This window comes from Gigantopelta aegis, chromosome 10 (assembly GCF_016097555.1).
Source record: "Gigantopelta aegis isolate Gae_Host chromosome 10, Gae_host_genome, whole genome shotgun sequence".
Lineage (NCBI taxonomy): Eukaryota > Metazoa > Mollusca > Gastropoda > Neomphalida > Peltospiridae > Gigantopelta > Gigantopelta aegis.
Window position 1 is genome coordinate 30,282,320 of NC_054708.1, and position 14,747 is coordinate 30,297,066.

The 14,747-nt window shown below is 38.2% G+C and overlaps 1 protein-coding gene across 1 annotated transcript in view; it reads left to right on the forward strand.

The window, feature by feature from the left end:
* The first annotated feature begins 7,003 nt into the window (after positions 1-7,003).
* Positions 7,004-14,747, forward strand: part of LOC121383462 (B-cell linker protein-like) — a 38,184-nt gene continuing 30,440 nt past the window's right edge. Inside the window, exon 1 of the mRNA XM_041513529.1 lies at positions 7,004-7,014. The gene's annotated coding sequence lies outside the window, so the exon portion shown is untranslated. The remainder of the gene's footprint in view (positions 7,015-14,747) is intronic.

Genomic DNA, 14,747 nt, shown 5'->3' on the forward strand with positions numbered 1-14,747 from the left:
TCATTATTTTGTATCATCATTAGATTTGTGTAATCGGTGTAATTACTATTTGTGACACAACTAATAATCATCTATTATAAATGTGCTGGGGTGTCAGTATAAAGAAACAGTCCTTATAAAAGTGAAAATGATCTTCTTATCGGGGGTTTTGTGTAGTATCCCCATATTGACTTATTTTCAGCTAGTGTGAGACGAGGACAATTTAAAATGAGATTTTCTTTTAAAGTTAAAATATTCCACATGTATTCAATTTTAATGTGTTTCTAAAGCTGTATATATATATTTTTTAATACTTTTATTTTAACATATATATGAATACATTTAATTCTGTGTTAAGAAAGTGCCTTGTGTGTGTGTGTGTGTGTGTATGTATATGTATATATATGTATATATATGTATATATAGATATATATAGATATATATATATATATATATATATATAATGTGTATTAAATATTTTATTGTAAATAAGTTTATGCTTTTTTGTGATAGTTAAGCTTTCAGTGATCCCTACAGCATAATGAACTTTACTTGCTTTCTGAAGTGAAACAAACATTTTAAAATATAATGAAATTTAAAAACAAAATTGAATATTAACAGGATACTGTTTTTTTCTACTTTTAAAACTTTATTTTATATGGGAAAAAAGAATTAAAAGAATTAATGTTTTTTTTTTAAAACAACTAAAGCAAATCTGTCTGGTTACAGGAAACAATATTGGGCACATGACAATAAAATTTAAAAAAAAGATCAGCCCATCTTGCTTGTACTTATACATCTTCCTGTACAATCTACCTTTTACTTATTCAGATTTATTTAACAATTTAAGATGGTTTGCCACAAAATTAGATGTCTAATAATATCAACCACAACTAGTGTTCTTAATTATTTTAGTGTGTAAGTAACTTGTGAATATTTCCCCATTGCAAATGATACATACATTTTTTATGTGACCCATTTTGTAACTCAGTTTAATATATTTAGAAAAAGAAAGAAAAACCCACATTTTCAACAAGATTTTTGGTTTGATAGTGAAATGGTCAAACGTTCTTCAATCTTTGAATCTTTTTTTTTTTATTGTATTTGATAATCTAATTAAAAATAGACTTAGAAATATCATGTTTGAAGGCAAGTTGTTTCGCGGTTAACTTTTTGCAACAGTACTGGATTACTGCTAACACTTGCGGTGTAAACAGTATTGCTTACTTTTGGTTTTCCTTTGAGAAATAAACTACATGTACAGTAAAGTACACTTACAACGAACATGCTTAGCACGAACTATTGCATAGAATGAACTGATCATTCAATTTTATCTCCCTATACATTAATAACTAACTTGATAAAATACAAATGTGTACAACAAACTATTATGGTCCCTTCCGGTTCTCTATAAGAGTACTTTACTGTACGTATGTGCTGTTTGTATGGAATGCATTATATAATATTTGTATGCTAGCTGAATGCTTTTATTACATTTTCGTAGTTTCATGTGAAATATTTACAGTTATCTGTAATTTAAACATTTGTCAAACGATTTTGTATTCATGTATGTTTGTATTTTTGTAGCATATATGCAGTTATATAATTATGACGTTGTTTGTCCATTTGTTTTTCCTGTTCATTTAAAAACATAACATGTTGTTAAGGGTAACTTGAAAATTTATTGTAGTATTTGTGCAATTAATAAGTAGAAATAATTTTACTTTAGAAGATAATCACAGTTCGTTACTCTTTTCTTTTTAAAATTCTAAAATGTTTTGGTTTTTTGGGGTTTTTTCCTTTATAAAGGTTACTAATTTGTTTTAGTTTGAAACTCCAGATGCATTTACAGATCTTTTACAAATAGCAAGATCATGTTTTTTGTTCATACATGTGCTTTTTGAGATATATCTGTACATTAAAATTATGTATTTTCAGCGTGTTTGACCCACTTAATTAATTCCTTATATCTGTGAACTAACACATTAACAAAGGAATGATAATTAAATCTGCAGTTTTGTTTATTAAAAAAATATGTAAGTCTCTATTATGTTTGGTTTTGTCATGATAGCCAGCTGTTCAAGATGAAACGAGAAATTGTTTTGTATTTGTGAGTGTACATATAATTTGGATTTTGTGATAGGGAACAGCTGTGGAACTCAAGATGTGCATAATTGTTTTTCTGATTAATATGTAACTATTGCTATTTCTTTTTAAATAAATATTGACTAATAAAGCATGTTGTATAACAAAGTATTTTATTTGAGATGGACCATTTCCACGCGTTGACCACTGTGGTGAAAACCCAATCTGATTAAAATTAGCTCTACTGATTAAAATTAGCTCTACTAGTCTCACCAGTAGATCTAACAGCATTGCGTAGACTCCCATGTCCAGGTGACATTTCATCTATAAATAACAATTTAAATATCGACCAATTACACTTCGCCTTTTATAGCTTTATTCGGTAGAATACAAATTCTAAAAATATCGGGCGGTACTGTTTATGCAATAGGCGAACTTGTTGGTGTATTTCAACATTGAAAAAACAGGGGAAAAAGTGCAGTAATAAACTCTGGATTGTATACTAGTATAAACAGATTTTATGGCTATACCATCACGGTGGTTTTTTTTCGTCTTGAAACGAATTTTATAGAAATTTTTATATTGAAATTAGTTTCCGGCTTACTTTGTAATTCACCCGAATCATTTCGTATACCCTCGGCATAATCCCGAATATTTTCAAATTCTTTTGAAATCACTGGATTCCCAGTCTGGAGCTTGACGCGGTAAGACGTTTTTGTTTCGCTTGTACACACTGCACGTGCTTTCGTGTGCTCGACTTGGGGATCCTTCATTTCGTTGTTTTTGTCAGCGAAATGAAATTTTCTACTGGGATGTATGCGGCCATTGGAACTGATGAACGCTGGAACGCTTCTCGTTTCGACAGCCTGCACCACCAGGTTGGATTCTTTTTTAGCGAGATTCCTTGCCTCCACGTCATTTCTCCGGCTGAATATGTCGACTTGTTTTTTCGTGACTCGTATGACGGCCATTCTGCAGAACGCCACGGTTCGAGTTTAGTCTCTACATGTCCGAGCCTGTCCTAGCAGCACTGGAAGATTAACCGCCCCACTCTAAGAAGAAATAGGAAGCGGGGTCGGACCCTACTACTCTTTTCTAGACTTTACTTTGCTTTATAGTGATACCATCTCGTATCCTCCGGAGTCGGGCCCGTCCGCACCACTATACCAACCCATGACGACTGGACTATACCCTAGTCTAATACTCACTCTCTCGTTCAGACGGATCCGGCTTCTCAAGATCTGTATTTCAGCACAGCACTACACCTTCAACGTCTATCGACTGTCAATCTAGGGGTTTTCTTGACGGGATGCAACCCATCTCGTCCCTATAAGCTGTGCACCCAAACGGCCTTAACGAGGCCACTCACGTGGACATATCGATCGGACTTTTAAAGTTTTAGATCTGCGTTCAAAATTTTATGTCGAAATTACTTCTTTTTTCTTTCTTTTTTAAATATTATTAAATAGTCCGATCCTCTCTTCTTTCTCTCATTTAAATTTGAACTGTCCTTCTAAAATGCTCCAAATTATAAAAATATTCGGCCGGGCAGTCGATTCTTTTTATTTTGGCTTGTAACTTTTTTTTTTTTTTTTATTTATTCTATTAACTTTTTTACTAATTGCTATTTTCAACTTCTACCCCCCCCCCCCCCCCCCCCCCCCCTCCCCTCCATCCCGAGTCAGGCCACCGATCTTTTCGGAGGTCGGACTCTGGATGGGCGTGTTCGAAACCCTAGTGGTATATGGGCACGTTAAACTAGTTATCATCATCATCGGGCTGCCGTAGGATCCACATGTAATAGTGGAGCTAATTTTAATTAGTTTGGTGAAAACCCAGCTAATAAAGATTATTTTAAATATATCTGTGTCTGCCTGGAATTACTAAAGAAATGACCTCGTCCCCTATTCATGTATGGCCTTGTAGAACAAATATTCTCGTCCATTTTATTTACCTAAAGTAACAATCTTTTCATTTCAACATGCAGATCAATATCAACGGTTATTTCCCTTAAAGGGACAAGACGTAACCCAGCGGTAAAGCTCTCGCATGATGCACGGTCGGCTTGGCATTGATTCCTGTCAGTGCGTCCATTCCAGCCAATGCACCACAACGTATATCAAAGGCCGTGGTATGTACTATCTTGTCTGTGGAATGGTGCATGTAAAACATCCCTTGCTACCAATAGAAAAATGTTGTGGGTTTCCTGTGAACAAAACTAAATTTAACTCTTTAGCTGCACATTCAGGTTTAAACTAGCAATATACACGGCGGTCGTAGTCTTAGGGGAAGCCCGGTGTAAGACCACCACGCCCCATAGCCCGAGTACTCTGACTGTAAGAGAGCTAGACGGACATTTGGAAGGATATACGCTCTCATTACAAATGTCCGTCTAGCTCTCTTACAGAGTACTCTGGCTACACACCCCATATATCTAAACTTTACCGTGCAAAGCACGGGTTACGTATAACAATACATTATTACAGTGCGATGTTTCGCATCCAGGTACAAAGACGCTACTTGTTCGTATGAACTTTGCAGAATAAAGTTGTAATCTCAAGCTGACATTATAACATCGTTTATTAAGGTAAAATACAAACACGTTTACAGTTTTAATGTACTGTATGGTTTTCTCAACAGTGGCGGATCCAGAAAATCCTTGGGGCGGGGGGGGGGGGGGGGGGGGGGGTGCAATGACATGAGGCGGAATGACTAGGAAACTGGAGGAGATCATAAACAAATTAAAATTATAACTCGCAACATTTAGAAGGGGACCCGGGCCGGGCCCCTGGGTGGAGAGAGACAGAGAGAGAGAGACAGGATAGCACATACTATGGACTTATATATACCAGTCGTGGTGCGCTGGCTAGAACAAGAAATAGCCCAATGGAACCACTGACGGGAATCGATCCCAGACCGACCGCGCATCAAGCGAACGCTTTATCTCAAATGATTGATTACGAGTCAAACTTGCCAAATGTATGACATCCAATAGCCGAAGGCGAGACGTAGCGCAGTGGTAAAGCGTTCGCTTGGTGCGCGGTCGGTTCGGGATCGATCCTCGTCAGTGGGCCCATTTGAGCTATTTCTCGCTCCAGCCAGTGCACGACGACTGGTATATCAAAGGCCGTGGTATGTGCTATCCTGTCTATGGGTTGGTGCATATAAAAGACCCCTTGCTGCTAATTGAAAAGAGTAACCCATGAAGTGGCGACGGCGGGTTTCCTCCCTCAATATCTGTGTGGTCCTTAACCATATTTCCAACGCCATATAACTAAATGAAACGTGTTGAGTGCGTCGTTAAATAAAACATTTCCTTCCAATGGCCGATGATTAGTAAATCAATGTGTTCTAGTGGTGTCATTAAACAAAATAATTTTTTATTTCAACTTTGCAATCATATATTTATTTGTTATATTTCATATTGAACTATTTATAACTATATAATGAAAGAAAGAAAGAAATGTTTTTATTTAACGACGTACTCAACACATTTTATTTACGGTTATATAACATCAGACATATGGTTAAGGACCACACAGATTTGGAGAGTAAACCCGCTGTCGCCACTACATGGGCTACTCTTTCCGATTAGTAGCAAGGGATCTTTTATTTGCGCTTCCCACAGACAGGATAGCACAAACCATGGCCTTTGTTGAACCAGTTATGGATCACTGGTCGGTGCAAGTGGTTTACACCTACCCATTGAGCCTTGCAGAGCACTCACTCAGGGTTTGGAGTCGATATCTGGATTAAAAATCCCATGCCTCGACTGGGATCCGAACCCAGTACCTACCAGCCTGTATACCGATGGCCTAACCACGACGCCACCGAGGCCGGTAACTATATAATGAAAGGACAAAGAAACATATTATATTAACCTAAATAAGAAGAAACCCTCTGCCGTCACATAGGCAAATGCTACAGAGTACCAACAAAGAATCATCTATAGTCCCTGCCCAAAGACGGCCACACGACTGATTATAACAAAGCTCGTGGTGTGTCCTGTCCTGTCTGGAAAGTGCATATAAGTGATCCATAGCTGCGATTGGAAAAAAGATAACGAGTTTACTCTGAAGACCATGTGTATGAATAATATAATCAAATGGAAAAACATCCAGTAGCTGATGTTTAGTTAATTAACGACCTTTAAGGTCAACAGCAGATTTTTTTGATTTTTTTTTTACCGCACCATCGTTTTTGTTTCGTACTCAACAAATATAGCATATATTATCTATATTATGTTTACTTCATATCCATATTTCGTAAATGGTACTATTTTTAGAATTACAAGATTTTCTTGAAACACAGATTCATTGTTCAGTGATCTTCAGAAAACAAAAACATTTCATCAGCAATTTTACACTGGAAGTTTTCCAATGTTTATACACACGGCCACGGACAAGGCAGGACCGACTTACCATGATCTTTGACATATATATGAACTGTGGATTGCAGGTTGGAACGGGAAAACCTAAACAGATCTATCCACCGACGCACATCAATACTACGATCTATGTCGCACTTGAAGCGAGCGCTCGACCATTGGACCATATCCCGATCTGATGCGGTTAAATGTTAAGGATAAAAAGCCTGCTAGGCCTAAACGCAAGCGATGACCATAACATGTTATTATCTAACATTTTGACAGAGTACACCATGTAAGACCAACGACTAGGTAGGCCCATGCAAATAGAACTGAACATATTGTATTAAGGATTACTAGACACTATCTTGTTACCTACCTGTACAGAGCATTTTTTTTTTTGGGGGGGGGGGGGGGGGGGGGGGGGGGGGAGGGGGGTTACGTTGATCTGATTTTTTGCTGCACGACTAGCTTCTACTGTATATTGTCGATATTAAACTGAAGCAACCAGGATGTTTCACGCAATTTCTTCCCAAAGGCGAAAGGAAGACAAAGTTGTCTAGAAATTTGACTGAAGAATTCTCGTGAGTTTTTACTTGACATAATCTGTTGTCAAAAGGGTTTGGTTTAATGTGAAGTACATATAAAGTTTCCTTTTCTACTGCTAAAAACATATAGCGGGTTTCATCTGAAGACCATGTGTATGAATGATCAAATAAAAAAACATCCAGTAGATGATGTTTAATTAATTAATGAGCTTTAAGGTCGATAGCAAATTTTTGATGTACCATCGTTTTTGTTTCGTACTCAGTAAATATAGCATGTCATATCGTATGTTTACTTCATATCCATATTTCTTGAATGGTACTATCAAATTAAATTACAATATTTTCTTTAAACACGGTAATCTTCAATAATATTCAAACAAACTAAACATTTCAACAGCAATTTTACACTGAAAGTTTTCCAGCATTTATATATATATATACTTTAACCATAGACAAGACAGGACAGCCAGCATGAGGCAGACGAGGTGCTTGCTTCGTCTGGAATTTCCCCAGATTTATTTAATTTTTCCCATGCCACTGATATTTATTTTACAGGTCTGGGTTTGCCTCGACGTTTTTTCCTCTCTGGCTACACCCCAGTATACACACACACACACACACACACACACACACACACACACACACACGAACTGTGGATTGCAGGTTGTAACGGGAAAACCCAAACGGATCTGTCCACCGTAGCTCATTAATCCTACGACCCATCGCGCCTGAATCGAGCACTCTACCACTGGGCCATATTCCGCTCCGATACGGTTCAATGTTACTCCGCTATTTCATGTAGAAAGAAACAAATAGTAACTAACGCTTTGTTACAGAGCATCATGTATATATGACCAAAGAGTAGGCCTGTGCAGTTAAAACTGGATTAACCGTATTGTGGAATAGCTTGTTACATGTTCAGAAGTTTTTTCCTTTTTCTTTTCGACGTTTTATCAACACGACAAGCTTCTATTGTGCTTTAACGTTTGAGGGTAAAAGGAAGTACCCCTTTGTCTCTCGTTCGATGTAGACACGTTAAACTAAAGCAACCAGGAAGTTCGACGCAATTTCTACCCAAAGGCGAAAGGAAGGCAAAGTCGTCTATAAATTTGACTGAAGAATTCTCGTGAGTTTCTACTTGGCATAATCTGTTGTCAGAAGGTTTACTTTAATGTGTAGTGTGACTAGTGTCTCACTGTGTTACTGTCCCCTCAGTATCGAGACATATTTACTAAAGTATTACAAACTGAGTCATGTAATGTCTGTCACGCACTGTTTCCTCCTCAAATAACCAGGGACCAATTTAACAATATACAATGTGTCATGAGCTTAATTGTGCACGTAAACGTAAATTTACGACTAAACCAAGTTGCGTATTACTACTAACAGTACACCTTATATAGTTTGAACTATGCATATTATTGGTTTTCCGTTGTCAGCACCTCCCTCCCCGGTCAGTTTGAAGTGCCCTTTTTAATAACCTTTATAAAAAAAACAAAAAAACAAACAACAACAAATTGATCCATCCACACTATTCTGTCCCGGATCAGGCCTCCGGCTATCCAGAGACAGGGTCCGGGACAGACATGCTCGAAACCTTAGTGGTATAGGAGCATGTTAAAATACATCGCATTCCATCCACAATATATAAAACTACACTGTCCTGAAAAACTTTTATCCGCTCCAGATAAAAGTTTAATGTGCGCATGTACCACGAAGGTTTCGCAAACGCCTGTCATGGGCTTAGCCTCTGACATCGCCAGCAACTAAGTCCGGGCCAGGAAGGGGGGGGGGGGGGGGGGTGGGGTTGGGAAGGTAGTGAGTGAGTTACGTTTGAGGGGGGGGGGGGGGGGGGGGGGTGCAATAATAATTTAGAAGTTAGGTCAGAGATCTTAGGCCAAAGGAGCTGATCATTCGACTCTGGGCATCTCTATTTTCGATATACCTTTGCCCGACACCCATGACAAATATAGCAGAGTTTCCTTGGTGAATGGGTGTTGTTAAACAAAAACAGTTTGTTTTATTTAACAACACCTGTGGCGGTACATGCTCTTAATTTTGTTTTCGCCTGTGGCGATATTAATTGTTTTAGAGGGCCGTGTGCAGTTCCAAATTGCACTTAAGCCCAGATGGGTAACTTGTTACGTGATACCTTTGCGCGACGGTCATCGAGCTTTTCTAATACACACCCAGCGCAGGTGTGGAGGCCATGTGGCTAGTAGTTACGTAATATCTCCGGTAGTGCTGTTTATGGCCAGGGGATTGCTCGCGGTATGGCGACAGCCAGTCTGACGATCAGAGAAAAATATGCCGGCATGGTGGCTGTGGAAAAATCCACATGATACGTGAGGTACCGCCTTGTACCCCCAGGCGATATTCGCTGTCTCTGAGAGTTTTGAATAAATAGCTAGGATTTAGATATATCGGGGGGAAACGATTGGAAGTATCCAGGGGAAACGGTCGTCGTCCACTGAATGATCTATATTAGTTCAGACGGGACTTTGGTAAATATATAGTTTCTGCTCTGTGTATAACCTTGATGTGATTGATGTGACTTTAAATATTTTAATACTGTATTATACCAATATTATTTAGACGGTGCTGCCGGTCATCTGACGCAGTAATCTGTAGGCTCACTGTCCTAAATAATTATATATAAAGCTTAGCCAGTCATCCTAAACTGTAGGTTATTGTCTTTATTGTGATAGGTACCAGTATTAATTCTGTGTTACAAGGTTATTGAATGAGTAGTTAGGGTTAATTAAAAATTAACCAGTTAGGAATAGAGTGTAATTCCTTTATTAATTAAGTTCTCCTGGAAGCGTTTCTCAATTATCACACGTGTGGGTGTTGTGTCACGGTGAAGTGATTAGCATATTGTGTAAACTAGACACCTAGAGATTAACTAATTAAGTGCTCAGTTCTGGGTTGTTATTATTTGTTGTTGTTAATTAACTACTGCGGAAGTACATTTGTTAGCGTAGGTTAATACAGATTCCAAAGAGTATTGTGTTTTTGTTGTGTTTTCTAGTGAACTAAAAGTGCTATAATAATATATACTTTATATAAGATCTTATCTCTGATCATACCTAGAGACGAGCCACAGCGGGTATAACTGCCTGTTACAGAGAGATCTAATAGATATACAGTTAGGAGAGATATTTTGATAATCGTGTTTCATTCAGTTACGGGTATTATAGAATCCCCGTGACAACACCACTAGAACACATTGATTTATTAATCATCGGCTATTGGATGTGAAACATTTGGTAATTTTGACATATAGTCTTAAGAGAGGAAACCACCTACAATTTTCCATTAGTAACAAAGGATCTTTTATATGGATCCCACAGACAGGATAATACATATGACAGCCTTTCATATACCAGTCGTGGTGCACTGGCTGGAATGAGAAATAGCCCAATGGGCCCACCGACGGGGATCGATCCTAGACTGACCGCGCATGAAGCGAACGCTTTACCCCTGAGCTACGTCCCTCCCCATTGTGGTTAAACAGCCATTTAATTTCCTCAGGAAAGCTCATTTTAAATATACCATGCTGGTACATGATGGAAATCGCCTAAGTTGGCGACAGCGGGTTTACATTCTAAACCAAATATCGAAATAACCGTAATATAAGGGCTTATCTGCTGGACGTAGCCCAGTGGTCAAGAGCTAGTTTGATGTGCGGTCGGTCTGGGATCGATCCCCATCGGTGGGCCCATTGGGCTATCTCTCTTTTCAGCCAGTGCATCACGACTGGTATCCTATCTGTGGGATGGTTGATAAAAAGATCCCTTGCTACTAATGAAAAACATTACCGGTTTTCCTAAGATTACAGATCAAAATTACTAAATGTTTGACATTCAGTAGCCGGTGATTATTAAATCAATGTGCTCTAGTGGTGTCGTTAAACAAAACAAAACAAACAAACAAACATCTTTTCGTGATGGGGTGTCGTTAAACATTCATCCATTCATTCTGGACGCGACATATACCTGTGTTATTGCTCATATAGACTGGAAGGAAGGAAATGTTTTATTTAACGACGCACTCAACTGGTTCAACAATGGCCAATGTTTGTGCTATCCTGCCTGTGGGAAGCGCAAATAAAATATCCCTTGCTGCCTGTCGTAAAAGAGTAGCCTATGTGGCGACAGCGGGTTTCCTCTAAAAAAAAAATCTGTGTGGTCCTTAACCATATGTCTGACGCCATATAACCGTAAATAAAATGTGTTGAGTGCGTCGTTAAATAAAACACTTCTTTCTTTCTTTCTTTCTTTATCATTCCGATAAAACAACACAATGGAAAATTACACTGTTAGTATATTTATTATAGAGTTCATCGTCTAGGGAATGTGTACTAGACGGGATTTGTTTCCCAGCACTCGTTTCTGACACCTTTCTACCAGTTGTTTCAACTAGAACGGTTTTTTTCTCTCTCTCACCCGATATGCTTTGTAGATTTATTTTTATTATTGCAATTCGGCACTTTATTGCAAAACGACACTCTACAACGCTTTCCCACACACAGGACAGTACACACACACATTATATTCTATTCGATGTAGGCCTTCTTCCTTGTTATCGGGTATCTTAATAAGATATAATGTGCGGACTCCTGAATATGATCATTGAGGCGTGATATATCACATGTGTGCCTTACTGTTACTACCTATCTGCTTTCATACTCATACAATACACGGAGGTGTACCCGCCTGGTACCAGCTTCCAGGCATGACCAGCTGTGTTGAATTGTCGCAGGTTGTAAACCGCACCAGTAAAACATCCTACTATGAGGTAGTGCACGGGGCACGTTAAGTCAATACTTTTCTTAACCTGCACGGCGAGTTGCTTCCTTGCACTTAGCAAATTTAAAATGGCCGGGATATTTTTTAAGATTGTTGTTTAAGATTTATTTTGTTAATAATAATTCAAGTACTTTAATCGGGAGTTTGTGTCCATTTGGTGCACTATTTTGATTGAGAAACGGTTGAAACATGGTACCACAAGTTTTGAATACAGGCTATATATATATATATATATATATATATATATATATATATTTATAGGTTATGTAATAAGAACCACACTTACTACGTCCCTCCGGACTAACCATGATGAAACAGGTTCTAGCTCAGTTGGTAACTAGCGCTCGCCCTAAGTGCTTGCGTTGCAGGACCGAACCACCTCAATGCCATCATTCTCCGACTAGGCTTTTTCCCGTCCCAACAACTGCTCCACGACTGGAATACTCTGTCAGAGGCCGTGGTATTACATTACTGTCTTATCTGCTGGAAAGTGCATTTGAAAGATACCTTGCTGCTGACTGAAAAAAAATGTAGCGGATTTCCTCCAAGACTACGTGTCCAAAATTATAAAATGTTTTGACATCCAATAGCCGCGTTCCAGCCAGTGCACCACGACTGGTATATCAAAGGCAGTGGTATGTACTACCCTGTCTATGGGACGGTGCATATAAAAGATCCCTTGCTGCTAATCGAAAAGAGTAGCCCATGAAGTGGCGACAGCGGGTTTCCTCTCTCATTATCTGTGTGGTCTATAACCATATGTTTGACGCCATATAACCGTAAATGAAATGTGTTGAGTGCGTCGTTAAATAAAACATTTCTTTCTCCTTTTTTTTCCAATAGCCGATGAAAATGGTGTGGCAATCAACCACCGTTGGTAGTAGGCTACTTACGGTAGGTATTGAGCAGGTTATCACTGGCATAAAAACTTTGTGACGTTACATTAAGCCATGTATCTATTGAATATTTCACCATCATCAGTACACAAAATAATAATTTGCTTCTGTACAAAATAGCAATGTTCTACTTTCCATACATTTCCTACAGTAAGTAGTACTAAACCAAATAACTTCCGGCTGGGTCAAAGTTCGAGGTGCACCGAACTTTTGATAGAGAAGTGAACACCACAAGTCCTGTGATTGGTTATAAATGTGAGTGTGTTGGTTGTAAAAAAATAATAGTTTCATCTGGGTAAAAAAAATGTGCAATTTTATTTCATCTAGTACCAATGTGTCAAGTAGCCTTGTGCTTGAAACATGTATGGGGTACCTGTAAAAAAAAGTACTCGAATTTTGTGCGAAACTAGGGTAGTCATAGACGCTACCCGTTATCTCAGAAACGAGCAGCTTGACCCCCATTTTTTTCTGATTCACTTTAAGTGTAAGGGGTGGTAGTATTTATATCCGTGGCGTTTATTTTGGTTGATACGTTGCAGGTAGGAGTTTTAGCCACATATGTTACTGTTGTCGTCTATGGCATTTGATTTGGTAGTATACACCCAGTAGGACGTTTCGTCTTTTAATCACGCTCATGTTCGAAACCACAGAGGTATATGGACACGTTAAAGGGACATTCCTGAGTTTGCTGCAATTAATAAGATGTTATCGACTAACAGAGACTTTTGAACGATTGTAATTACATATCAACTATATTTTTCTGCATAAAATATTACTGGCTGTATATTAAACGTGTTTCTGGTCGTTCTAATATTTGTACTAGGTTAAATTTTATGTTATTTCCTAAAATATATTTTTTCGTACATACGAAATTATTTGAAGATAAAATCCAGTTTGGGCTTCTTACAAATATTAAGACGATCAGAAACACATTGAATATACAGACACTGATACTCTAAACAAGAAAATATATTTAATATGTAAGTTTAATCGTAGACATATTTTATTAGTCGGAAACATCTTACAATGGGGCAAACTCGGGAATGTCCCTTTAAATACCTAGTCAAGTTTAATCACGCAATATATCCAACCAATATTTTTACCTGGTTTTAACCGTTTTGCTGTTAGTACTAAGATGGTCGGACAGTCATAAAGCCTGCATGGTCATACCTAGCCTGAAATAGACGGTATGTGTGTGTATGTGTGTGTGTGTGTGTGTGTGTGTGTGTGTGTGGGGGAGGGGGGGGGAGGGTTAGTGGCTGGCCGTAAAAAAATCAGAGCACATTGATTATAATTAGTGTCTTTCCACATGCCTACTAGACAAACATGAAGGGCATATCTAAACTAAAATGCCATGCATTCCTAGTTTTTGCGGGATAACTGTCCTTTCCTTCACCAGTTACGGCCTAATGCACTAGACTATCGCAACATTGCGATTTCTCTATGCTATGCAAAATGACGTGCAAGGACAATACAATTTTGCTTACGTGAGCTTAAGATAGCTTTGTGAGTACAAAAAGTCATTATACTACTGGTAACTGGCATTGTGTGATTACAAAGAATACCCCACCCCCCAAAAAAAAATAAAAAAAAAAAAAAAAAAAAGGAAAGAAAAGAGACTACAGCTCGTCTGCGTTTAGTACCAAAGTTTTGTCTCTTGCACTCACTAACGATTTGACTGATATCCTCTCCGTTACATTCGCCAAAAGCCATTCTAGGGAGCATTTCGTAAAATTCCGGAGCTCACGTGTTCACTGAACGCGGTTTGGTTATTGAGTCACGAGTGACTGACTATACAGTGCAATCTATATACGATCTACATCATATTATGGCCGAAGGTTCTAAAATTAGCACAAGTTCATGCCTCGGTGGATGCCTTTATCAAGGAAAATATATTATATACTTGAACAGTTCAAAGTAGAAATTATGTGAATGTATATAAACAAATATGCAGGTCTTGGTATTTGTTAAGCCAAACGTTGGTAGTTCTTAGTTCACGTTCCAGCACCTGCAATCAAACAGAGCGTAATTCTGAAATGCAATATATAAACATTTGTTTGTT